This window comes from Ursus arctos, unplaced genomic scaffold (genome assembly GCF_023065955.2).
Source record: "Ursus arctos isolate Adak ecotype North America unplaced genomic scaffold, UrsArc2.0 scaffold_16, whole genome shotgun sequence".
Taxonomy (NCBI): domain Eukaryota; kingdom Metazoa; phylum Chordata; class Mammalia; order Carnivora; family Ursidae; genus Ursus; species Ursus arctos.
This window is the reverse complement of record NW_026622830.1, coordinates 20,518,596-20,543,158: the sequence shown is the minus strand read 5'-3', so window position 1 is coordinate 20,543,158 and position 24,563 is coordinate 20,518,596. Positions and strand designations below refer to the sequence as shown.

Genomic DNA, 24,563 nt, shown 5'->3' with positions numbered 1-24,563 from the left:
ACGTGAAGAAAACATCTGTTTCATCCAAGTATGCCAAAATATACTTTTCTGACCAGGAGAAGAAATTAAATATTACCGCCCCAAAAGAAATTAAATATTATCAAACACATTTTCAAACACCTTCTAAATTGTTCTTAGATTGATTTCTGGGTTTGAATTTTGACTCTGATACCTACTGCTGGGAGAAGCATTCTGCCATGGGCCCTGAGTATCAATGGACGTTCTTGCTGGATATGCTAAGAATTCAAGGTCTTGACTCCTCTTTACCTGGGCCCTTTCTTAGAGCTGTGTTTTGCAGTGAGAAACCTTGAAGGAGGAGATAAAGTCTCCTCCCAGACTAAAATCAGGCTGGCTTCTGTCTGCTGTAAGTGGTGAATCCCCCCAACTCAGTGGCCCAATCCCGTAACGCTGTAACAGAGTATGTGTGCAGGCAGCCATCGTGGGCCAGGCACCACCCCATGGGACCCAGGTGGCATAGGAACCAACCTGAATGAACATAAAGCTCTCTCTCTTTTGCCACAGTAATACGGTCCTAAGATTGACTCGAGAATTTTGTGTCCCCTGCCAGCACCCACAAAGCAATAGGCTAACTGGTTAGCTTGAAAGTAGGGTCCGCTCTCAGAACATGCACGGTTCTTAACACTTATGAACTGCATGATCCTGGACAGTAATTAAACTTTCTGAGCTTCTGTTTCCTCATCAGCAAAATGGATAATAATAGTGTTTACCTTATAGGATATGATGATTAAATGGATCAAAATCCTGGAATATAATGTGTGCTTAAAACTTAGTGATGATTTAACATTATGGTATTACTGTCCTCTGTAGCATTGGTGGGATGGGGCATTGGAGTGACAGATATCACACTATAAAAAAAACTGTTGGGGCCACCTGGGTGGCTCAGTTGGTTGGGCATTTGTCTTCAGCTTGGGTCATGATCCCAGGGTCCTGGGATGGAGTCCCCCCTTGGGCTCCTTGGTCAGTGAGGAGCTTGCTTCTCCCTTTGCTTGCCGTTCCCCCTGCTTGCTCTCTCTCCCTGACAAATAAATAAATAAAATCTTCATTAAAAAAAAAAAAAGAAAAGAAAAAGAAAAACACTGCTATTCCCTCCGGCAGGCCCTTGCTTTCCACCCTGGCTAGGTATGTCCCCACTATTATACCACCCTGCCCATTTCCTTTGTAACACTTGCCATGATTTTTTTTTTAAGATTTTATTTATTTATTTGACAGAGAGAGAGACAGCCATCGAGAGAGGGAACACAAGCAGGGTGAGTGGGAGAGGAAGAAGCAGGCTCCTAGCGGAGGAGCCTGATGTGGCGCGCTCGATCCCAGAATGCCAGGATCACTCCCTGAGCCGAAGGCAGACGCCACCCAGGCGCCCCATTTGCCATGATTTTTTTTAAAAACTCCTTTTTTAAAAAGAGTTTTTATGGCAGACACTTAATCAACTAAGCCCCCAGACATCCCAACTTGTCATAATTTTAATTACTGCATTCGCTGGCTCATTATTCCTACAAGAATATAACAACAAAGAAATCAGGAACCCTGTCTGACTTCTTCAATATATTTCCAATGCTTATCCCAGTCCCTGATACGAGTTGCTGCTCTGTAGATTTTCCGGGGCGGGGGAATGGGAGTCTAGATGAACACATAGATGTATGACTGGATGGGTGTGTGGGTGAGTGGGTGGATGGATGGATGGGAAAGCTGGTGCTCCCTAAATATTTTCCGGATAAACGGATGGACGGACGGGGTGATGGGAAGATAAAGGGATGCTTGGATACTTGGCCGCTCAGATTTTCACCTCCTATCCACGAGGGGGCGCGAACACACCGCGCGCGCAGGTTCAGCCCGGGAGACGCCGCTCTAGGCCGCAGCCCGCGCCCCAGCTGCATTTCCGCCCGCTCTGGGAGGGAGGGTGGGTTTCTTTTGGTTCCTGCCGCCTCCCCGAGCGGTCCCGAACCCTCCAGCACCGTGCCGCACCTTCTCCGCGTCGTTCCCTTTGACCCCCGCCGACAACAGTCCCGGCGCCCCGGGTGAGTCACTGTGGGGCCGCGCTGCACAGGGACCCCCGGCCCTCCAAGGCCGGTGCTGCATCCCGCCCTCTCCACGACAGGAGGAGAAACTGAGGCCCGAGGGGGCGGGGAGAGCCGGCGGAGTCCAGCCCTCCGGATTCCGGGCCCCGCTCTTGGCTCCGTGTCCGACCCCTCCGCTAGGTGCGGACCTCTCGGGAGGCGGGTCCTCGAGAAAGGGGCCCCGGGTCCGATCCGCCGCCCGCGGGGAAGACTCGGGTCCCACTAAGTACGACCAGAAGCGGGTCTGGCGACGCGCGGGCCGAGTGCCGCGGCTCGGGGTGCGCGGCCACCTGTGTTCCCCGGCCCGAGGGGCGCCGCGGACCCCGCGATTTTCACGCACACACCCACCCCCGGCTCCGGGCCTTGAGTCCCCCAGAGCCATTCATCCGTTGCCTACGAAGTGACCTGAGGAGCGTGAACCCGTTTTCCCGTCCCCTGTCTTTAACGGAGAGTGTGAAAACTCCGGTTGTGCAGGGCAGTTGTCTGCGCTTTCATTCGGGGGTGCTCGCAGGGCCGCAGAGGGGCAGCGTGTGATTCCTGCCTCCCTGCTGGCACTAAAGCCCCTTCCCCGTTCTCTTCCGTGCCTAGGCCGTGCGAGCTCTGCGGCTGTCTTGGAAGCAGATGGAGACTGTCCCTTGGACGGCTTTGCGGGCCGAGCCGCAGGCAGCACCCCTTTCTGCCCCGCAGGACCGTGGTCCGCAGCGCCAGATGCCCCCCCCCCCCATGTGCAGGGCTGAGGCCTGCTGGGTAAGTGCTGCTGCGCCTGAGCACCTTGACCAGGGAGGGGGCTCCTTGCCTTCCTGCCACAGCGCGGGGAGGGGCGTGGTCCTGGAGCGCAGGTTCTGAGACCCTTCTTGCAAAGCACTTGCGCAGAAGGAGGCCTGGTGTGGTAGGTGGGGTGGGGTGGGATTGGGGTCAGAGAGGTCTGGGTTCAGATCCTGGTTCAGCCCCTGGCCAGCCGCATAACCTTGGCTCGGTTATTTCCTCGTCCTGAGCTTCACTTTCTTTTAAGTGGGGAAACTGCCAGAGCTCTGGGAGGACAGAGGTCTTGTGTGTGTCCTTTGTTTTTGAGCCCACGGTGCCTGGCACGTAGTAGGTACTCAAGCTGTATGTGGGGGGTGAATAAACAATATAGGCATTTTTGCCAGGAGTTGGTCTTCCGGTTGATGATGGGAGATGGAATCTTTACATGAAGTGGTGATGATGCTCTGGGTCCCGGGCTTGGCGGGCAGCTTTCTGCTGCCTGGGAAGATAGCAGGCTGCTAACCTGGGCTGCCCATGTCCAGGTCACCGATAGTGCAGGGAAAGGGTTTGCCGAAAGTGTTTCCCTGTGTTCGGAGGGTCCACTCCTGTCCCTTTCAAACCTGGAACATTCCCGCACTTCCTCTTTCCTACCACCTTTCAGATGTCTCCTGTCACCTGGTGCGAACGTCGTGCTCCCTGGTAGTGGAGGCAGAGGATTCGGGGAAGGGTTGTCCTGTGTTTGGAGGGTGCACGTCCTCACCTTCCAGGAGTTTGCCCACATTCCATCCTGTCCGCAGACACCTTGGGCCTCCAGGGCCCCGGGGGCAGTTGTGTGTGCATGAGTGTCACCGTTGGGGCTTTGACTTTCTCTCCGTGCTGTTGGGAACCAGGCTGTGTGTGTTACTTGTTTTCCTCGATGTCCAGCATAGGTGTTGCCGGGCACCCGTGGCACACGCCTGTAAATCGGGCCTTGACATCCTTTTCAGGCTATCCTTGATTAATGATGCATTCGTCAGCATTGGCCACCCTGTCATAGGCCACGCACTGTCTCCCTCTTTAGAGTCAACTGCTGTCTTTTTGACAAGGAAGTAGTGTGTCTGTTGAGGAAATAATAACAGCCAACATGTGTGGAATGCTTCCTTAACTCTCTGGTAACTACTGTGCTAAGCCCCTTCCTGATGCCTACCATGCCCTCCTGTGAGCAGGGACAAGTTGGGTCTGTTGCAGATGAGCCCACCGTGTGCAGAGGCATCGTGGGAATTGTATCAGGAACATTCTAGACCCCAGTGTCCTTGAGGTAAGAGGTCTCTTGTCTGGAGTGTTCGTTCCTTGCATCTGGTTCAGTCATTTGTGGGTTCCTAGGGGCTTCATATGAAGATATAGGGGAGCTGAGAGGTGAGAAGGTAATGTCTATGAGCCCCCAGATCTGTTCCCTCGATCCCAGGCAACCTAGATCACATCTAGCCCTTGAAATGTCCTCAGCGGCTGCTGCAGAGGTAGGGTCTCCAGAGTCCCACTGGGTCACAAGCGCTCTCTGGAGGGTCTGCCTTCTGTCCTTGGAGTGACGGCAGAAGCATGTTGTAATGGGAAATGAGACCCACACTTCAGAGACTCCTGTCCTTGGCTTTGAATTCCTTTGGGCTGCTCTCTCAGTGACCTATTCAGAGTCTTATTCTCTTCATTTAAGAAACAAACTTATGGGGCGCCTGGGTGGCACAGCGGTTAAGCGTCTGCCTTCGGCTCGGGGCGTGATCCCGGCGTTGTGGGATCGAGCCACACATCAGGCTCCTCTGCTATGAGCCTGCTTCTTCCTCTCCCACTCCCCCTGCTTGTGTTCCCTCTCTCACTGGCTGTCTCTATCTCTGTCGAATAAATAAATAATATCTTAAAAAAAAAAAGAAACAAACAAACTTATGATAGAGGTGATTTCTGTGCTGCTTAAGACCACAGGATTCCTGTCATTTCCAACCCTAAGATTTTCGCAGCGCTTTTGCCAAAAGTGACTTCTCTTTGATTCCCCTTGGCAGGGAGTTTCTGTGGGGCTTTTGCAAGAATGGCCACTCCTGAAGTCCTGTGCTGCCTGGGTGGTTTCCCCAGATTCAGTCTATTCCAAAGGCCAGTAGCACCTGCTTCTCTTCCTAGGTCTCCCTCTGCCCTTCAAGCACCTGCATTCGAAAGCAATCATGGGCGGTCTGTGCTCTGGTCATTGATAATGCAGGGAGAGGAATCGTTGAAAGCAGCTTCCCGTGTTTGGAGGGTCCACACCTGTCCCTTCCAAATGCTGGCGCTTTCACACACTCCTGCTGCTCTCCTGCTAGTGCCGTCTGGCCTCAGGCATTGAGTGATGCTGTGTGAGAGTCAGTGATGGGACACTTGAGCTTTCTCAGCTTGGCCTCCTGTTGTGGGGAACCGGGCTATGTTTATGTTCAAGTTTAGGTACTTTATAGGGTTTAAGGAGCCAGAATGAATTCTGCATAGGGATACTGTGTGATACTGGGTGATGTATACTGATTGCCATAAGATTTTCAAAGGGCAGCAGTTTTTTGGATTTGGTGGCCCTGGGCAGGTCTTTGAAGGGGTGGGATGTGATGGGAAATAGGAAGGTATTTGGGTAGAGAGGGGCGGAGCAACAGGAGGAGTTTGACGCCGGGGTGAGCACAAGCACCCGAGAGACAGATGTGCAGGGATGTAATGACAGTGGAGGGAGGCTGAAATGGTGACCTTCACTCCCAAGGTGGGGTGGGTGTAGGTGGGGGGCTCAGTGGGAGGGGCCTCTGAGCTTGCGCTCTCCAGCCATCTATCAGTTACTATATCTGCTCTTGCCCTGAAAATGACCATTTTTTAAGACAGTGTTTATTTTGACTCTTCTCTGGGAGCATTGAGATTCATTTTTGAGCTGTGTTTGGTGTGAAAAAAACCTGGTAGCTCATGCCTGATTAATTGGGGGCATTCTCATTGATAACAGCTTGGAGAAAGATGAGATCACGTTGGAACCCGGACACTTGTGACCTCCTGCTCTGTGGCATCCTCCTCGCTCTAGGAGTGCTGCCTCGGAGCTGGAGATTGCTGGAGGAAGCCTGAGTGGACGGAGGCACTGGCCCTCTCAGGACGACCCAGGCCCCAGCTGCCCTGGAGGGACCTCCTCATGGTGAGTTAATGCCAAGGGGCTAAGTCGGCCTGTGTTTCTGATACGGAAATTCCAGGCTGCTGGCCTCATTGGACTTTCTCCTTTAGATTATGTCGGGGTTGATCGTGGACACTGGAGTAGCATGATGAAGAATAATGTTGCCAGGTGAAGCATCGCCAGACCTTCTTACCCTGTTGCCTCAGCACAGCATGGAAGCACTTTTCCCTCTGTGTAAGCAGGCCAGAGGGAAAGCCCTGGGACCCTGGAGGCTTGAGGTCCAGAGCTAGAGACTTCAGCTGTTTCTGCCACTCCCCCAGCAGGTGTCACCGAGCGCCGTGGACCAGGAAGACTGGTTCCCTTCCACCTGGCCAGGTTGTCCAGCAGCCTCACGTCTCCCAACCTACTCCTCCTGTAACGTTTTAGAACCAAGAGTTTTCTGCACAGTGCATCCTTGTCCTCTCACCCACCCAATAAATCTTGAAACTGCCCTGCTGCTTGTTTTTGTTGTTTGTCTTCTCTTTTTAAATCCATACCTCCACGTGCCAGCAAGGTAGGTATAAAGAAGGTGGGTCATGAGCAGACTTCCATTTTTTACTCTCTGAGATGTTCCACTTAGTGCACTCCCAAGGCTGACCTAGGGACTGGAGTTGGGATGTAGAATTTGGACTAAGGGTTGGACAATCCCAAGTACTTCTGGAGGGCTCAGGTTTGGGAGAAAAGGAAAATGTTAGAATTGTTGGCTGAAGGACATCGGGGCCGGGGCTTTGGAAAAGAGTCTGACGGTGGGGTGGACGCAGAGGCAGAGTCAGGGGCTGAAGTCCTGGAGGAGGCAGGAGTGCCCTGAGTGCTGGGGCTGGGGTTCCCCTGGGGGATTTTGGGAGATGGTTCTGAGCAGGGGCGGGCGTGGTGTGGACGAGGAACACCTGTCCTTTGGAGAGCTCTGGGGCTGGAGGAGGCAAAGGCCAGGTGTCGGGATTTCTGTTGCTGTTGCCGCAAGGTAGATTTGGTCTCTGGGAGTTCTGTTCAGTGACAGTCATGGCACTAGTGTGCCCTGCGCCCATGTGCCTTCCCACACGTGGGTAGGTGCTCCTCTGGTCTCATTTTTCAGGTACGGTCCACACAGGAACTCACAGAGGTAGAAAGGGAGGAGTTGATTGTCCATTCCTTTCATGGAAATTGAAATCACCTTGATTGGGGCTGAGGTCAAAACCAGGTGGTCAGGCCCACTTTTGTGAGTTCAGCACCTTGACGGCCTCAGTCCGCAGGAGGCATTCTTGGGGTTGAAGCGTCTGCTCTGCCCAGCAGCTCCGGCAGAGGCCCTTTTTTTCCCTCGCCCCTCTCCTGAATTCCTACCCAAGGACCTGACGTTGCCCACTCTTGAAGGTCCCCTACCCACTCCACTGTCTGGGCCAGTGTCCTCCAACCGTGGCCCTAGTCCCCTCATGAAAAATGAACGCATTTTTCCCAGCTTGGCCAAAATTCCTTTCCAGTGAAGTTTAACTGTTGGTTGTTGGCTTGCTGTTTGTAGATGTCTTCTCTTTTACACTGACCAGCCCCCTCTTTGCCAGGCAGCTTCTGCCATCTTCAGTAGCCCTGGGTCAGCTTTGGGTAGCCCCGTGCGTCGTGTTCCCTTCCCTTTTATTCTGTTTATTTTCTCATCGTTTTCTTGACTGCCTCCGTGCCCGCACCTCAGTCCTGTGGCCGGGGGCATTTCTGCTGCCATGCCACTTGGTCCATGATCTGCAGGAGCGGGCAGCGAGGGAGTGCTGGGGAAGAAAGGAGGAGGCGATATGGCCATGGTTGCTGAAAGGGCCAAGGGAGGGGCGTCTTGGGGCTATAGAGGCGTGATCGCTGACTGTGGCTTGGCCTGGCATCACCAAAATGTCCTTCTCAGTAAGCCCAACTGGTCAGGTTGTGGAGGAGTCAGCCATCTTTGCCCTGTTTCTGTGGCACCCTAGTATAATGGCGGGCCAGGGAGATCAGGGAGGTCCTCGCTGCGGCAGCGGGTGCACAGTCCGCACTCAGCACAGCTCTCCTCAGTCAACAACTCGTTCACTTCCAAACCGTAAACAATCCTTACCCCTGGCCCAGCCTCTTGGTCTGCCCTCCCCCGCCCTCTACTCCCCAGGTCCCATCTGAGCCTCAGCCCTAGCATAGACATCCCATTCTCCAGGCTGCCTGCCAGGCCCTTCTCGCTGCCCACGGTCTGCCTCTCCATCCTAACCCCATGCGCCACTACCCGTGAGCAGGCCCCAGCCATACTACTGAAGGCTCCTGAACGTGCTCTCCTTTTCCTGGCCTACATGCTTGGAACACATCCCCATTTCAGAGGCTGGCCTGACTCAGCTTGTGTCACTTCTTTCAGGAAGCCTGCCTTGGCTACACCCCCAGCCAGACTGGATTCCCTGCCCTTCCTTTCCTTCGTACCCAGTGTCGTTCATGTTCAGCACCATTCTAGGAACTGGTCAACAAAAGAGCAAACCCCTGCCTTCAAGGTACTTAACATTTTAGAGGACAGAGACAGCCCATAAATAAAGAAAACGTGTAGCATGCTAGAGATGGGCTAAGGGAAAAAATAATGAAGCAGGGAAATGAGACAGGAAGTCTGGGGCAAGAGGGGGAGTGGCACTTGAAACTGAACGGACAGGGAAGGCCTCACCTGGCAGGTGTGATTGGAGTCAAGGGAGGGCCTCTCTCCTCTGGGCATTCATGGCAGCCTGTGCTGCCTCCATTACAGTGTAGACAGGGTGGTAGGAAGCTTTCCTCTGGGGGACCAGGCCTAGGGAACGGGGGGGGACAGGAGGCCGCAGAGGCCACTGTTGTGCTGCACCTGATGATGAATGGCTGCCGTGTGGTGAGGGGGGCGGCCCATTCAGGTGGGGACTGGCCAGTCAGACTGGGCCGTGCGTGTCTTGAGGGCAGGCTCTGCCTCTGCCAACTCTGCAGCCCCCTCGCCCACCTCGACCACAGCTCCGTAGATTAGGGAAGCACAGCCACTGAGGGCAGCCCTAACCTGTGACCTTGGTCTAGGACTAAGAGCAGGTCGTCTTCTTGGGGAGTTGTGAGTATGTTAGGAGCCGGAGTAATTGGTCACAGGAGCAGAAACAGGAAGAGACAGAGGGATTGAGTCCCTTTAACCACAGGATCTCAAGGTACAGACACTGAGCTCCTGTTGCAGGTGAGGGACCATTTCTAGAACTCTTCTAGGGGGAGATCTTTCAATTTCCAAACCATGTTTGTGTTCCACAAGCTCTGGGGTCCAGTTTTCCCTGAATTTTTGTGAGGCGTGGCCAAGTGACCAAAACTCTTGTCTTCCTTTTTCATTAGAGACCTTAGGGTTACCACCACTGTGCCCTTATTAGAGCCTCTGCCCCTAACAGCCTGAAAGGTACAGTGACTGGTGCATGCCAGGAGCTCAGTCAGCATTCAAGGATGAGGAAAGAGGCCAATGGTGGTCTTAACAGTGTGTACCAGGAATAGCTCATGCAGGCCTCCCCGTCCCCGTGACTACAACTGCCATGTCACCAGGATACCTAACTACACCTGCCCTGGGAAGCAGCCTAATGAAATCATTTAGAACCTGTTGAATTCTCACAGTGTCCCTTAATCGCTGTGGGGCCTGGAGCACATTCTTTTGCCTCCTTGAACCTCAGTTTCTGGCTCTGTAATTTTTTTTTTAAGATTTTATTTATTCATTTGACAGAGAGAGAGACAGCCAGCGAGAGAGGGAACACAAGCAGGGGGAGTGGGAGAGGAAGAAGCAGGCTCCCAGGGGAGGAGCCTGATGTGGGGCTCGATCCCAGGACTCTAGGATCACGTCCTGAGTCGAAGGCAGACGTTTAACGACTGAGCCACTCAGGGGCCCCTCTGGCTCTGTAATTTGACCATCAGCACCCACCCCCCACAGTAAGGATAAAATAAGGTGATGCATGTTCAGTCACAGGACAGTACCTACCTCATACTGTGTGCTCAGTAAATGTCAGCCATTTTTATTGGATGGGCTTGTTGATGGTTAACAGGAAGAACAAATGTCACGATGACAGACTCATCTGTCAACGTGACACCACAAATACGTTCTTCTTTGCTAATTTGCAGATATCCCAGTAGGACTGGTGTTAATCATTGCCACCACCAATCGAACTTTGATTAAATGCCATGCACTGTACTAAATAAGCCTGTAGATATAATGACCTCATTCAGTCTTCGCAACCCAGTGAGGTAGGTTTTATTATCTTCCATTTTATAAATGAGGAAACCTGGGCTCAGAGAAACGAAGGGACCTGTCTTACTTCTAATGAGTGGCTCAGCTGGTTTTCCATTGCCTGGTGTATTAAGTAGTGAAAAATGTTGCAGGCTGATTTCATAAATAGCATGAGCATATCAGGTTGTCAGATGCTTGTTTGTGCTGGAAAACTAGAAATTAGGGTATGTTACTCTTCTGTCCCATCTGCTTCACGTTGCCTATTTTCCAGTCTTCTAAAATATTCCCCGTCTAAATCAGCAGTCTTTAGAACTGAACTTGTGAAGCTGACATGTACAGAGACAATAGGCATGTTTCAGCCAACACCAAAATATCAACCATTGTTGATCTTTACTATTGTTGCTTTTTTTTATTAGAGACCTTGTATTTGCCACCACTGTGCTATTACTGTAGGAGAACAGAGAGCCGGAAGAATGAAGGTTCACTCATCCATTCAAAAAACACTTGTCAGGCTGTGCTAAGAATAGAGATACAGTGATGAAAAAGAAAGTCTCTGCCCTCAAGAGGGTCACACACAAGTACATAAGATAGTAAGTTTTATTAATCCACACCCTATATGTCTCCGAACAGTCACTGTGTGCTGAGTCTCGCTGTAAGCTGGGCATACAGCTCTGACCAAAGCAGAGTGGGGGTCTCATGGAGCTTATAGTCTGGAATAGCATTATCCAACAGAAACACAATGCAACCCACAAAGGTAATTTAAACGTTTCCTGGTAGCCACTTAAGTAAAAAGAGGATGAAGTACATTTTAATAATATATTTTATTTAACGCAATATATCAGAAAATATTGTCATTTCAGTCTATAACCAATATAAAAAATTACCAATGAGATATTTTACACTTTTTCCCAAACTAAGTCTTTGAAATCTGGTGTGTATTTTATGCTTACAGCACATCTGGGTTTAGATTAAGCCCATTTGAATGTTCAGTAGCCACAGGTGGCTGCTGGCTACTTTATCAGACAGCAAAGACGTAGGTGGTGAGGGGTTCAAGGCTAATTCCATGTAAGAAGAGTGTCCTGACGATGCTTCTTCTACAGGAAGGCTGCTGCATCCTGTACAGTCTTCAAGAAGCTGCTCTCACCTAGGCCCCCCTTTCCCTGGTATCCCTCCTGGGGATCCTACATCCTGGCAGAGTAGGGCTGGGTATATATCAGGTATGCCTGAAGAAGCCCCTGCATCATGTTCCAGAACCTTCTGGAAGCAGGACTCCAAGTTCTGTAGGGCTTCTGTAGCACCAGCCCCATCTCCTGGAGTCAACCTTAGCGTGCCCAGAGTTTGTACATTCGGTCAGTCGCTACTTGCTTATTGAGCGCCTACTAAGTGTCAGGTTCTGCCGTAAGCAGTGGGAACACACAGCGGTGAACACAGGCCGTTGTAAGCTCACAGTCCCATCATGATAAACGAGTAACCACAAATGAAGAAATGTAATAAATGCTCTGGAGGACAAACGACAGTTGCCATGAGACTAAACGGGGACACCGGAGGTCTTGGGGGGCGGTCAGAGAAGGTCTCCCTGAGCAAGTGGAATTACCTGGGCCATGGAGGAGTGGTGCACGTGTGCAAGCAGTGTGGGGGACAGAGGGGGAGCTGGAGGAGGGCCAGCGGGGATGGCATGCAGCGCGGAGGACTGGGGCAGCAGCCCGGAGTGAGTGTGAGCGCACTGGCTTCATGCCACACACACCTAGTTCAACCTGGCTGGGTGACTCGGGTGACGAGTTTCACCCTCTCTGGGCCTTGGTTACCTCCCTTAAAGGGATGCAATGAAGACATATGAAAACACCCGTAAAGCAGACACCCTGATTCATTGTTAAATTATGGACCTCTGCTATTATTAATAAAGGTTCTTCTGCACCATATCAAGAAGATGGCCAAGTTTTGTGTTTGCTTCCTTGTCTTGGGGACGTTGGGGCTGAAGCCTCCAAAGTAGTTTTTAGAGAAGTGGAGACAGACCCTTCCCCTTATTGTTTCCCTTACTTTATTTTTACTGGAAGATTTGAACAACACAAGCAACAGACTTGAGCTTTAAAAATAAATCTTTTCTTTTGGAATAATTTTAGATTTACAGAAAAGTTAAAAACCTAGTACAGAGAGAGTTCCATATGCCCTTCACCCAGCTTCCCCTAACAAGCACATGGCTATTATGTAGCCACAGTATATTTGTCAATTAAGAAATTAATATTGGCACAGTCCCATTACCTGAACTCCAGACTCGGTTTGGATTTCACCAGCTTCCCCTGTAATGTCCGTTTTCTGTGCCAGGATCTGGTCCAGATCACCATGTTACGTTTTGTCAGGGTATATCCTCCTTTCCTCCGATCTGCAACAGATTCTCAAGGCTTTCCTTGCTTTTTCAGACCTTGACAGTTTTGGAGAATGTTAGTATTTGGTAGAACGTCTTTGATTTGCGTTTCTTCGCTGGTTTCTCATGACTAGAATACGGTTGTGGATTTGAGGAAAGAATATCACAGAGGTGCAGTTCTCCTCTCATCACACATCAGGGGAACATGATATCAACATGACTTATCACTAGTGATATTAACCTTGATCACTTACTTGGCTGAGGGGTGGCTGCCAGACTTCACCGAAAAGTTACTGTTTCTCCTTTTCCAAAGATTCTGGTCTTTGGAATATAGGCTTGATTTCAGCACATATTTTAGAAAACATGTTTAGAAATCTTTGCCCAACAATGAGAGTATATATTTTTTCTCAAGCACATTTAGAGCACTTCTAAATGTTGACCACATTGTATGTTGCAAAGCAAATCGCACATACCAATGCATCAGTATCATATAGACTACAATATGCGACTACAACATAAAGACATAAAACCAAAACAAACTTTAGAGAATATTCAGACTTGAACTGAATGAAAATACCGTATATCAAAACTTGTGGAATGCAGCTAAAACAGTACACAAGGAGTTTATAACTTCAAATGCTTTTGTTGGGATTTCCCATCAGTAAGGGAGCATGTGACCCATCACACAGGAGACCTCCCTGTATTGACCCCTGTAGACAGGAATTCAGAGGGTTCAGAACTCCCCAGTGTTCTCGTCTTTGGCACTCCTTCATAACCATGAGAGAATCAGAACACCAGCTTTATTCCCTGGTGGCTTTATTAGGGAGGTCATTAATGGTCAAGATGGGATTCCTTGAACTTCCTTGGAAGGGGATCCTCAAGGGCTACTGCTCACCAGAGAAGGTTGTGCTAGGAAAACCTATCCTTTTCTTTCCATTTTCTGTGGCATTGGCTCAGCCAAGCATGCCCAGCATCTCTGCTTCTCAACAGTAAACTATGATGTGAATGGCTCCCATGAATTGTCCAGTGCACAACTCTATGTGGCTGGCCTGCCTACCCTCAGTGGAAGAGGGATGGGGATGTGCCCTGGGATAAACCCAGTATATGTCTCTCACTGTATGCAAAAAACCAGACTAAGTGTGAAGTCAGAAGTCCACATACAGAGAGAAGCAGAGATGCAGGGCAGGAAGTCTGGTGGCATTCCAGTCTATGGTGTCTGTTGTGTTGGCCCAGTTTGACGTCTGTCTTCCCCCTCATTTGATTCTGTAAGTTTTCCAAAAATTATTTCGTTTGGAAGCATAAGTCAGGTTTCTGTCACCCATGCATCCTAGTGAAAAGCTTATTTTTTCCCTTAGCTTGCCTCCAAATGGCCAGTTAATAAGGTATTCCACGGAGGCTTTGCATGAGGCACTGTGGGCATTTTGCTTATCCAGGCTGACTTTCCCTTGTATGACACTGGCCTGCCTAACTAGGTTCCAGCAAACGGGCAGCATGTTGAGTTCTCAAAATAAACACGTTGTGATGGCCCTTGCTCATGGCATTCAGACAACAGTCCGTTCTCAGTGGCTTGCCCTTATTTGGTCACAAAACTTATTTTCAGTTCTTAAAAATAAGAGAGCAGGCACATTCCCTTCAAGCAGGAAAGGAGTATATGTATGAATTGGACCTTTTGATGGGAGGGGATGTTCTGGGGCACAAGCAGCCACTACAGTGGGGCCCAGGTTGGCAAGCAAGACTGCCTGGAAAATGGTGCTCTCAAGAGTGGAGGAAGTGAGCTCAGGGAAACTCGAGGGGGCTACCGGGGGAAGAGGACACTAGCCAAAGCAGCACTAGTATGTGCAAGGCCTTGGGCAAATGTTTTTTGCATGACTCCTTTCTATATAAGCAATTTGCTTAAAAATATATCACAAAATTCATGGGCCCTTGTGGAATATAGTGATTCATTGATGGGGATTTAGAATAATGGGTAGGGAGGAGGTGCTGGGACTGTATTTATTGTCCTATCGGGGCACATGAAGATTCTTGGTAGTATCCAGGCGCCATCTCTTCCAGTTCGAGTCCCAGAACCATCCCTTCATGTTTTTTACTATAAAATGTGCCATTCTTGCTTAATTTCATATTTCCCACTGCCAAAAAAGGTACACTATTTGGAACCTGTTAGTACTGAAACAATATAACCTAACTTTGTAGTCCTCTGATACATTTATTTAATGCTTGGTATATTATTTCTTATGATGGTGCATCATCCAGCAGTGGTGGTCTCGATACACTGGCTTCCAAGGACTCAGAGTTTTCTACAGTGACTCACTGATGAGAACTACAAATACAAATCTTACCCAGAATATGCAGGAAAATGTTAATGATAATTTATTTTCTGGCCATGTTAAATTTACCTTTTGGAATATCGTTTCGTAAACACAGACAACACATCTTCTAATCATATCTTGAACTCTTCAGGCAATTGTCACTGTGTTCCTAAAATGTGATTGCTTTCAATGCTGACCACACTCGCCTTCCACACACCGCCACCAGCAGGGAGCACAGGAAAGGAGTCTGCGAGAAGAGCAGTCCCATTCATACAAGATGCATCCACCCTTGTGCTGCATGGCTTAAGACAATGAGAGCAGCATGCCGTCATGTCCGTCAGAGGCAAGAAAGTACATCAATGAGAAGAGCACACTGGCATTGCAGAGCAACATTTCAAGTCATTGGAGGAGACAGGCATAGCAACTCCTGCCAAAGGGGGTGAGGTGACTGCCCTGGGGACCAGCTGAGGAAGGAACTGCAGAGTGCACAGAGTAAAGGATCCCTGCTGCCCCCCCCCCCCCCATCACCCTGGCTGCAGTAGGTCAGAGCGGTATCATGTTCTGAACACAGAGGTGCAAACCAACATTTGGGCCCACATCATACAACCCAAGCCCAAGCATCTTCAGTGGACTGTTGGTAGCTCAGGGTCCTAAACTCACCCTGGTTTCAACGTGAGCAACAGTCACCAAAATTAGCAGGGTTTGTGCAGATGCTTGAGTATGTCCTAAAGAACCAGGCTTCTTTCGTCTTTCTGTTCCACCTTCCTTAGCATAGTTCTCCTCATGGTCTCAAGATGACTGCAGCACCTCCAGGTGCTGTGCCTGAATTCCATGCATGAAGTACAGGAAAGGTGAAGGTCACAAACGTCTCCAAAGACTTCACTTTTATTCTGGAGGGAGGATCTCCCTTCGGACTTCTGTCTACATCCTCTTGGCCAGAAACTTTGTTTTGTTGCCACTCCTAGCTGCAAGGGAGGTTGGAAATGGTATGCTTTGCTTTCCAGTCTCCGTAGTTCTGAAAGGCAAGGGATAAGTGGTTGGAATAGATATTCAGTGAGCCTCTTAGAGTGTTTGTCACACTGCATTTGATTAAAATGCATTGCTTTGATCCACAAAGCGTCCTGGATATAGCCCCATTCCTGTCCTGGAACATTCTTACTCCTTGTTCCTCTTTCCTCTAACAACTTTCCTGGGGTTGGGCTTGGCGGCAGGGCTGGGGGGTAAGGGGGTGGCAAGGTCTTGAGGAAACACTCTTCTATTCTTTTTATGAGAATATCAGTTCCCATGGTCTCTTCTAACTGAAGGTAAGAAGTCAGCATTTTCTCTGCTCTCTTCAGCCCTTTTCAGACAACCATGCCTTCAGCACTACTCAACACCCTGATCCTGTCTTCTCTAAATATCAAGGACAGTCTCAAGGCCGCGGCTTCCCTCCTCTTCTCTCTCAGCCCAAGTTTCCCCCTTTACAGTCCCAAGGCACTCGAGCTGTATCTATTTAAGCGTATTTATTATTTTCCTCGTTGAGGGTGAAACCACATTCTAGAAAGGGGTAATGTTTACAAAATCTATGGTGCATCGTAGGTCCTTAAACCGGTATCTCCTGCTACTATTATTACTATTTATGTTTACTCGCCTATGTCAGACTCAACTCCTTAACCAGAGACTCTGATTAATTTGTAGTCTGCCCCTCGCCTGGAATTGAGTATTTCTTATAGTTAATGCTATGTCCAGGTAATAAGGGAGCAGCGAGGAAAGGGCAACATTTCAAAGAAAGGGTGCTGTAATGCTGGGATGGGAGAAACTCCTAGAACCTGGGTGGGAGCCAGAATCTTGCAGAGAAGCCCCGTACTCAGTCGGCACCGAAAACATGCGAAGTCTGTACTGATTCACAGGGACGCAGGTGGAGCGCCCCCTGGGCGGTATTGAGATGAGGCAGCCGCAGCCGTCACTTCACTCCTCCCACTCCACTTGATCCGGAAAGGAAGGAGAAAATGTGCCCCGCACGGCGATCTGGGATAGCTGCGCAGGCGCAGCTTCCGGCGCCGTGTCTCGGGAATTATTTAACGCCGCGGCTTCGGACCCGCAGAAGCCTCTGATCAGGCGCGCCGCGCACGCGCGGTGGTCCACTCGGTTCGGGGAGTTATTTGACGCTGCCGCCCCTGGCAGTCGGAAGTTGCCAGAGCAGAGCCCAGCCGGCCGGCCTGACCGGCCTTCGTCGTCCCCGGGCGCCCGCGGAGAGTCGCTGACGGGTGGACGGATCGACCGCCCGAGGACAGCCGGCCTGGGCAGCAAAAGCGCCGGCACTATGGCGCGGGTGGCGTGAGGCGGAAGGCCGAGCGCGGCCGGCGGCGGCGGCGGCGGCGGCGCCCGCCCCAGCGATGCGGGCCCCGCCCGTCGCCTCAGGTAACCGGACGGCCCTCCCCGTCGCTGCCGGACCCTCCCCTCTCCTCACGTCCAGGCGGTCCCGAAACGGCCACTGTCTCTCGAGCCCGGGTGCCTCAAGGGCCCTGCCTTCGGAAGCACGGCTCTGCTTTTCTCCGGGGACCCGCGGGGTCCGGCGGAGCCTGGCCCCGACTCGGGGGGGAGTCGGCGGCTTCTATCGGGTCTGTTCCGACCCGGTCTAGCCCTTGGGAGCTACCCGGGCCGGGCGATGCGCTCTCCTGCAGCCTGGGGGAGGGGGCGGGTCTGGAGCGGAGCTAGACAACTCCGGCGAGGAATTTGGTCCAGCTTGAGTTGCTGCCGCCCTGTGGGGACGATGCTGCCCATTGCACAGTGACAGTCGGGTGAGGAAGAGTTAATAACGAGAATAAACAGCTAACCCTTGTTAAGCGCTCACTATACGCCAGGCATTGTGCCAGGCCATTACGTTCACCACATCTAACTTCACAACAAGCCTGTAAGGTAGGATGGTTATCCCCATTTTACTGACGATGCAACTGAGGCTCTGAATGGTTTGGTGACTTACTTTCCCAAGGTCACATAGCTGGTAATTTGGACCCAGGCAGCCTGACTCCAGATTGAAGTTCTCAACAATTAGGTCAGTGGCTCTCCAGCTTTCCTGCATGTTAAAGTCACCTGGGGCCGCTTTTAAAGATTCCCGAAGCTGAGGCAGCACACCCAGACGGATTAAATCAGAATGTTTGGAGGAAGGCGGGGGGGGGGGGGCAGACGTCCGTATTTTTTAAGGAGCCCCATGTGATTCCAATGTGTAACAAACTTTGGGAACTGCTAGGGTGGGCAGCCCTGTATCTCAGAAGATGTTTCAGTGCATCTCCAGTTTAAGTGTGTAGGAGAATCGTCTGGGAGTTTGTTAAAAATGCAAGTTCCACTTGCAAAGATCGTATCTTTAGGCCCAGTGACTACTCCACTTTGTGAAAGCCACTTGGGGGTGGAAAGTAACTTTCTCTACAGGATTTCTGAGTTGCTATACGTTTACAGTATATACGTCTCACATAAACTGTTAGTTTATGGTTTTCCTTGATATACAGTACTCATGGATCTAGTGTCTTTAACTTCTGGGTCATCTTTACATTTGCTCTTCTACCTAGACTATCCTCCATGCTTTGTCCCCACTCCACCCAAACGAACACATTTCTGCTCTCTCTTATACATGTGCACAGAGCTTTTTCTTGCAGTCTCTGGCTGCCTAACTCCCAGCGTGCCCTTTGGGAAGCCTGTGTCTGTGACACTTAGGCACCTTGGGTTGTTCTTATATGCTCTTTAGCATCATCATAATGGAATTTACCAGTTCTTTTTCTGTATTGCATTTCTTTCTCTTCTACTGGATTATGAGCAACTTGAACTATATTTTTTGATCTCTAGTTCTCCCAGTGTTTTGGTATAGACTTACACAGGTTTTACTGATTGGCATGTTTGAGTCTCTTCTATGTCATAGACTTCATGCTTCTCTATTTCCATTTTTGCAAAAGGTGTTTGATAGTTCTTAACCTATAGAGTTTTGTTCTTTTTGCTTAGAAACACTCTAGTTAGGTTCATTAATTTATCCATCCAGCAGCTGGAGAAACACATTGAGTTCTTACACTGGCAAGGCACTATGTAGGATGATGTGTAATCAACATTGGTTGATTTGTTTAAAATCTGATTTTATCATAATCAGATATGATCATTTCTGCAGTGGAGACCTTTAATTGTTTGTAGGCCTTTGCATATGTTCCCCACCTCATTGTCCAAAATAGTGTTTAGTTGTCATTTACTAAACGTTGTTATTGCTTTGTTGGTACTTGGTAAATGCTAGTAGATGGGATTGGCTATTTTAGCAGTTTATCCTGTTCACTAGGAGAGATGACATAAGTAGTATTTAATGAAAAGAGGATTTGACAAACTTAGTAGATATTTATTGTAGAATGCCTGAACTGCTATTGCCCAACATATTTACAGATTTTAAGGAAAGGCAGGCCAGTAATTCAGATTATATTTGTTCTTGGCTGGTCTTCAAATCATGTAAAGTTTATAAAAGGAAATGAGTGAATATGTGTGTGAAGGTCATTATGAAGAGGTTTTTGTACAATAAAGTTTTTTTATAGCAGTTAAATATGGTGAAGTGTGTGGACTAAATAAAAATATATACATTTTATATAAAGACATTCTTTACAGAATAAGAATTGTTACAGAAAGATTCTCTTGGTTCTGTTTTGGACTGTTTTGTCCATTTTTAGGCTAAGGCTAATAGAGAAACTGATGGGACAATTCTTGTCAAATTCAGATACTCAAGAAACTTGCTCTTGTTTCTCTCTGATCAGATGTGGACAGACTATCCAGTTCTGGCCTCAGCGCCTGGAAGAAACTCAATCTTTAAGCCTGAGGTTTTACTCTGTAGTTGATATCCAAAGTAAAGGTGAAGTATCTCACATGTTCATTAAAGACCAAAAGTGGCTCCAATCAAGATAGCCTGAGACTTAGAAATGGATTCTGTTTAATTTGAGATACTCATCAATGTTAGCCAATGTGTTTTCTGACATGCATAAAGACCTTTTAGATAGAATACATGATTTCTTTTGGTACAAGATGATTAAAGTTTTAGAATTAAAGTACATGGAGTATAATTCTAAGTTTTTAGAAATGAAGAAAGTAGGTAATTTGCCCAAGACAACATGGTTGCGTTCTAGCACATCAAGGGCTAGAAAGCAGGTTCCTTCCTCTGCGTGCAGTATTTCCTTCCACCTCCATGCCCCAAGTGAGAGGATGTCTTCTTTGTTATTGTTGTGTGTGTGCCTGTGTGTGTGTTTTGGGGTGGGGAAAATGACAGAGTAGTCTGCTATGTTTGAGAACTCAATTAGATGTATAGTGAATGCTTGGTGTGTGACATGTACTTTATATACTGAGGATACCAAGACAAATAAGACACAGCCTCTGTCCTCAAGGAGTCTATAGTTTCATTAGAGTTGTCATAAAAATAGAAGTATAGTATCTAAAGCAGCTCTGTATCTGCACTGTCCAGTATGGTAGCCCCTAGCCACATGTGAGTACTGAGCACTGGAAATGTGACTAGTGTAAATGAGGAACTGAATTTCTAATTTAAATGTAAGTAGTTACGTGCGGATATGGCTCCTGTACTGGACAGAGCAGGTCTGAGGCATAAAAGATGAGAAGTGTGATGGTGCTGATGAGGGGCGGGCAGGGTATTCATAGTATTCATGCTTTTTTTTTTTTTTGAAACAGACTAGCAAAAACTACTTGTTTACCCTTTTAGGGAGGAATACAGGCACAACCTGTCTTTCTTTCTTGTGATTCAGGTGTTTGGTAGGATCCCCAACAGAATCTGGTGTATAGGTGAATACATTCCTTTCTGATGAAACTTGATTGATATTTGCCTTGTAGGGTCAGTGGGACTACAACAGAAATGTAAACTATAATCCTTTTGTCTTTATTCATCATAAAGTTATATGGGTGACCTTGAGAGCAATGTGTGCTTTAAAATCCAGCATGGTTCATATATTTACTCAGTGTTTTGGCACTCTGTACCCTATTTTTCCTAAGAGAAACAAGGCGTGCCTGATAATGTGTACCTTGCCTTTGTACATCTTAAAGTATGTTGCCTTATGTCACTTTATTTGATCCTTCCCCCTGAGTTACTTTAGGTAGGTACTGCAGGTGTTCTCCCTGTTTTGCAGATGAGGAAACTATGACAAAGAAATGCCAAGTGACTTGTCCAAGGTCATAATGGTGAGGTATGGAGTCAGAACAAAAGGGAAAAACATTGGGCTTTGGAGCAAAAGGTGGTTTCTTGTCCCAGCTCTACTGTCACTTGATGTGACTCTGAGCAAGTTATAGCCTTTTTTGTTTCCTCAGCTAGTGTCTAGTACATCTGTCTTACTGAACTTTCTAGGCTCGTTATTGGAATAAAATGAAATAACACGTGAAAGCTCTTTCAAAATGATCAGTTTTACAGAGGTACACTTACAGAGGTGCAAAGCAAGATCTCTAGTAGTTTTTCTCTTGTTTGATGCTGACTTCAAAACTCATCATGTCAGTTAGTTATGTTGAATACTGCGGTACTCTGGTGTTGTCATAGATTTCTCTTGTCTTCCTTACTATGAAACCTTCCCTTGGGCAGGCATCGTGTCCCGTTTATATCTGCCTACCTATACCTAGGACAATACCTGACATGTAGCTTGTGTTTAATAAATGTTTGTTTCAGAAATAACTGATGTCTGGATTTACTTTATGAAGTTTTTAAAAGTTGTTCTTTGCAATTAGACTTGGAGCTTCTTGGGAACAGGGATCTTATTTATTCACTGTTATTATTCCCTGTGCATGGTGTACAGAAGGTGTACAGAAGGCATGCAGTAAATATTGGTTGAGTCCATTGATATAATTAATGTCAGGCTGTGGTCTCAGTGCATCTACTACTACCACTGTATCAATCATTTTGGTAATCTGTCAATTAGACCAAACCTTCATGTTACTTTGCAGTAGTGCCTACAAGCCATAAGCTGTTACCAGCACACAGTCACCTGATAGTAGAAACCTCCAGGGAGATTACCTAGAAAATGACACATGTAGAGTTGGGAAGAAATTAAGTGATCTGCAGGGGAGCATTGTCATCATCTTCTCCTTCCTCCTGTCATATTTACTTCTGGAGACTTCTCTGCTAGTAGCTCAGGGTGATAGCTGACCGAGCCTGTCTGGGGAGGAGACACAGGATCCTTAACTTAGCAGTCAGAGCCCTTAATTATCTAACTTCAGTTCTGTCTTCATTTCTCACTGCAGTGCCCGGTCCTCCCTGCCTCGTCCCCATCCTTCCCTCCCTCCCTCTCAGTATATTAGCTGCACTGGAGTTTACTTTTCTGTTGTCTCTTCAGCCTGTCTTGGACACTTACACCAAATTCTAGTTTCTGTTGTATCATTTCTTTGATAAAGTTAATATTCTCTCATTCTCTGCCCCAGTTTTTGTTAAGTTATAAATCTCCAGCCCTAGCATTCATACTCTTTCAAAATTGGTCACTGTTTATCTTTGAAATCTTATCCCTTCTACTTACAGCTCTCTTTTCTGCCACTCTAGGTTTTTAGTTTCTGGTGCTGTTTTTTTTTGCTACTTGAAGCAAGCACCCTTCCTCATATATTTTTCTTTTCTGCCCGCCTCTTTTTATTCTCACTCTTATTCACTTAATTTTCTTATCTCTGTTAAAATTGTAACCTTCGTTCAATACCTCATTCATTCTTCCCTGATCTTAACCTGTTGTTTTCCAGCTCAGCCCTTCTTTCAATCAAAAGTAATCTTTTGTCCTCTGAACTTCCACAATGTCTTGCCTATAGCTTACCATAATAGGTTTAGTTAATATCCATCATCTCCTATAGATACAATAAAAAGAAAAAAAAATATTTTCCTTGTGATGAGAACTCTTAGGATCTGCTCTCTTAACAGCTTTCCTGTATGTCATACAGCAGCGGTAACTATAGTCATTACGTTGTACATTATATCCCTAGTGCTTATTTATCTCGTAACTGGAAGTTTGTACCTTTTGACTACCTTCCTCCAATCTCCCCTCCCCAAAACCCCCATCACTGGTAACCACAAATCTGATCTCTTTTTCTATGATTTTGTTGGGGTTTTTTTTTGTTGTTCGTTTGTTTTTAAGGTGCCACATATAAGTGAGATCATACAGTATTTGTCTTTCTCTGTCTACCTTCACCTAGCATAATGCCTTCATTGTCCATCTGTGTTGTTACAAATGATAGAATTTTCTTGTTTCTTTATGGCTAAATAATATTCCATTATACACCCTCCCCACACACACAACTTCTTTATCCATTCATCCATCAATGGACACTTAGGTTGTTTCCATGTATTGACGTTGCTATGAACATGGGGGTGCAGATATCTTTTTGAATTAGTACTTTCATTTCCTTTGGATATATTCCCACAAGTGAAATTGCTGGATCATATGTTAGTTCTTTTTTAATTTTTTGAGGAAATTTCATACCTTTTTCTATAGTGGCTGTACCAGTTCACAATCCCACCAACAGTGTATAAGGGTCCCCTTTTCTCCACATCCATGCCAGCATTTATTATGTCTTTTTGACAATGGCCGTTTTAACAGGCATGGGGTAGTATCTCATTTTGGTTTCAATTTGCATTTCCCTAATGACTAATGATGTTGAGCACCTTTTCATCTACCTGTTGTCCATTCATATATGTTCTTTGGAAAAATGTCTATTCAGATCCTTTGCCCATTTTTAATTGGATTATTTGGGGTTTTTTGCTATTGAGTTGTATATACGAGTTCTTTGTGTGTTTTGGATATTAACCCCTTATCAGATACATGGTTTGCAAGTATTTTTTCCCATTCCCATATTTTCCCCATAGGTTGTCTTTTCGCTTTGTTGATGGTTTCTTTTGCTCTGCAGAAGCTTCTCAGTTTGTTGTGGTTCCACTTATTTTTCATTTTGTTGCTTCTGCTTTAGGTATGATTTCCAAAAAATCCATTATCAAGACCCATATCAAGGAGCCTTTTTCCTGTGTTTTCTTCTAGGAGTTTTGTGTCTTAAAATTAAGTCTTTAATCCAGTTTGAGTTAATTTTTGTGGATGGTATAAGATAGGGGTTGTTCCATTTTTTTTACATGTGAATATCCAATTTTCCCAGCACCATTTATTAAAGAGACTGTCTTTTCTTGTATATTTGACATTTTGAAATAAGGGCTTCAGAAGTATGTATGTAGTTCTTGTGATTGTGTGTCTGATAGCAGTGTGTGGTATCAGCAGCTCAGATATCACCCGTGGCATAGCCTTTGGTGATGTGATTTTTCTGAAATGGTCAACAGTTTTTTTTTTTTTTTTAAACAATTCTTGGTATGGTGAGGTTATAAACATAAAAGGTCCAGTCTTTTCGCAGTTTACACGATTAATTGCATTACTGAAAAATTCAGTGTATATTAAGATAGCACAAAATATTTCGTATTTTTATATAAAGTAGAGTTACATTTCTAGGCTTAGACAGTTAAGGACAGAATGATTTTCTGGCAGACAGTTGATAGTCATGTGAAAAGTAGCATAATTGTTCAATGTGCAGGACTGTCTCCTGCATTGCAGGATGTCTAGATTTCCTGCCTCTGCCCGTAAATACCAATAGCACACCCCAATCATTGTGTTAACCAGAAGTACACTTAATAGTTCCAAAATGCCCTCTAGGAGGCAGTTCTTTTGTATTGAAAACCATTGACTTAAATTCTTGAGTGTGTCTTGTTGGCCTTACCTCCTAATCAGAATTGAGTTTTATCACTTGTTTTGCT

The 24,563-nt window shown here is 47.3% G+C and overlaps 1 protein-coding gene, 1 long non-coding RNA gene and 2 other non-coding genes across 6 annotated transcripts in view; all 4 read left to right on the top strand.

The window, feature by feature from the left end:
* Positions 1-1,842: 1,842 nt before the first annotated feature.
* On the top strand, positions 1,843-6,434 carry LOC113258595 (uncharacterized). 2 transcript variants are annotated; one of them, XR_003317289.4, is made up of 4 exons: positions 1,843-2,036; positions 2,664-2,822; positions 5,785-5,967; positions 6,054-6,434. It is a non-coding gene; the product is annotated as an uncharacterized LOC113258595 (long non-coding RNA). The 2 variants fall into 2 exon arrangements; XR_008959366.1 differs by having other exon boundaries at positions 4,025-5,967.
* Positions 3,330-3,455, top strand: LOC113258853 (small nucleolar RNA SNORA71). The gene has a single exon (XR_003317376.1). It is a non-coding gene; the product is annotated as a small nucleolar RNA SNORA71 (small nucleolar RNA).
* LOC113258850 (small nucleolar RNA SNORA71) lies at positions 4,983-5,116 on the top strand. Its single transcript, XR_003317373.2, has one exon. It is a non-coding gene; the product is annotated as a small nucleolar RNA SNORA71 (small nucleolar RNA).
* A 10,514-nt stretch (positions 6,435-16,948) lies between the features above and the next one.
* RALGAPB (Ral GTPase activating protein non-catalytic subunit beta) overlaps positions 16,949-24,563 on the top strand; it is an 85,233-nt gene continuing 77,618 nt past the window's right edge. The window contains exon 1 of one of the 2 annotated variants that reach the window (XM_026503494.4): positions 16,949-17,215. The gene's annotated coding sequence lies outside the window, so the exon portion shown is untranslated. The remainder of the gene's footprint in view (positions 17,216-24,563) is intronic. The other variant, XM_026503495.4, reaches the window with a different exon arrangement.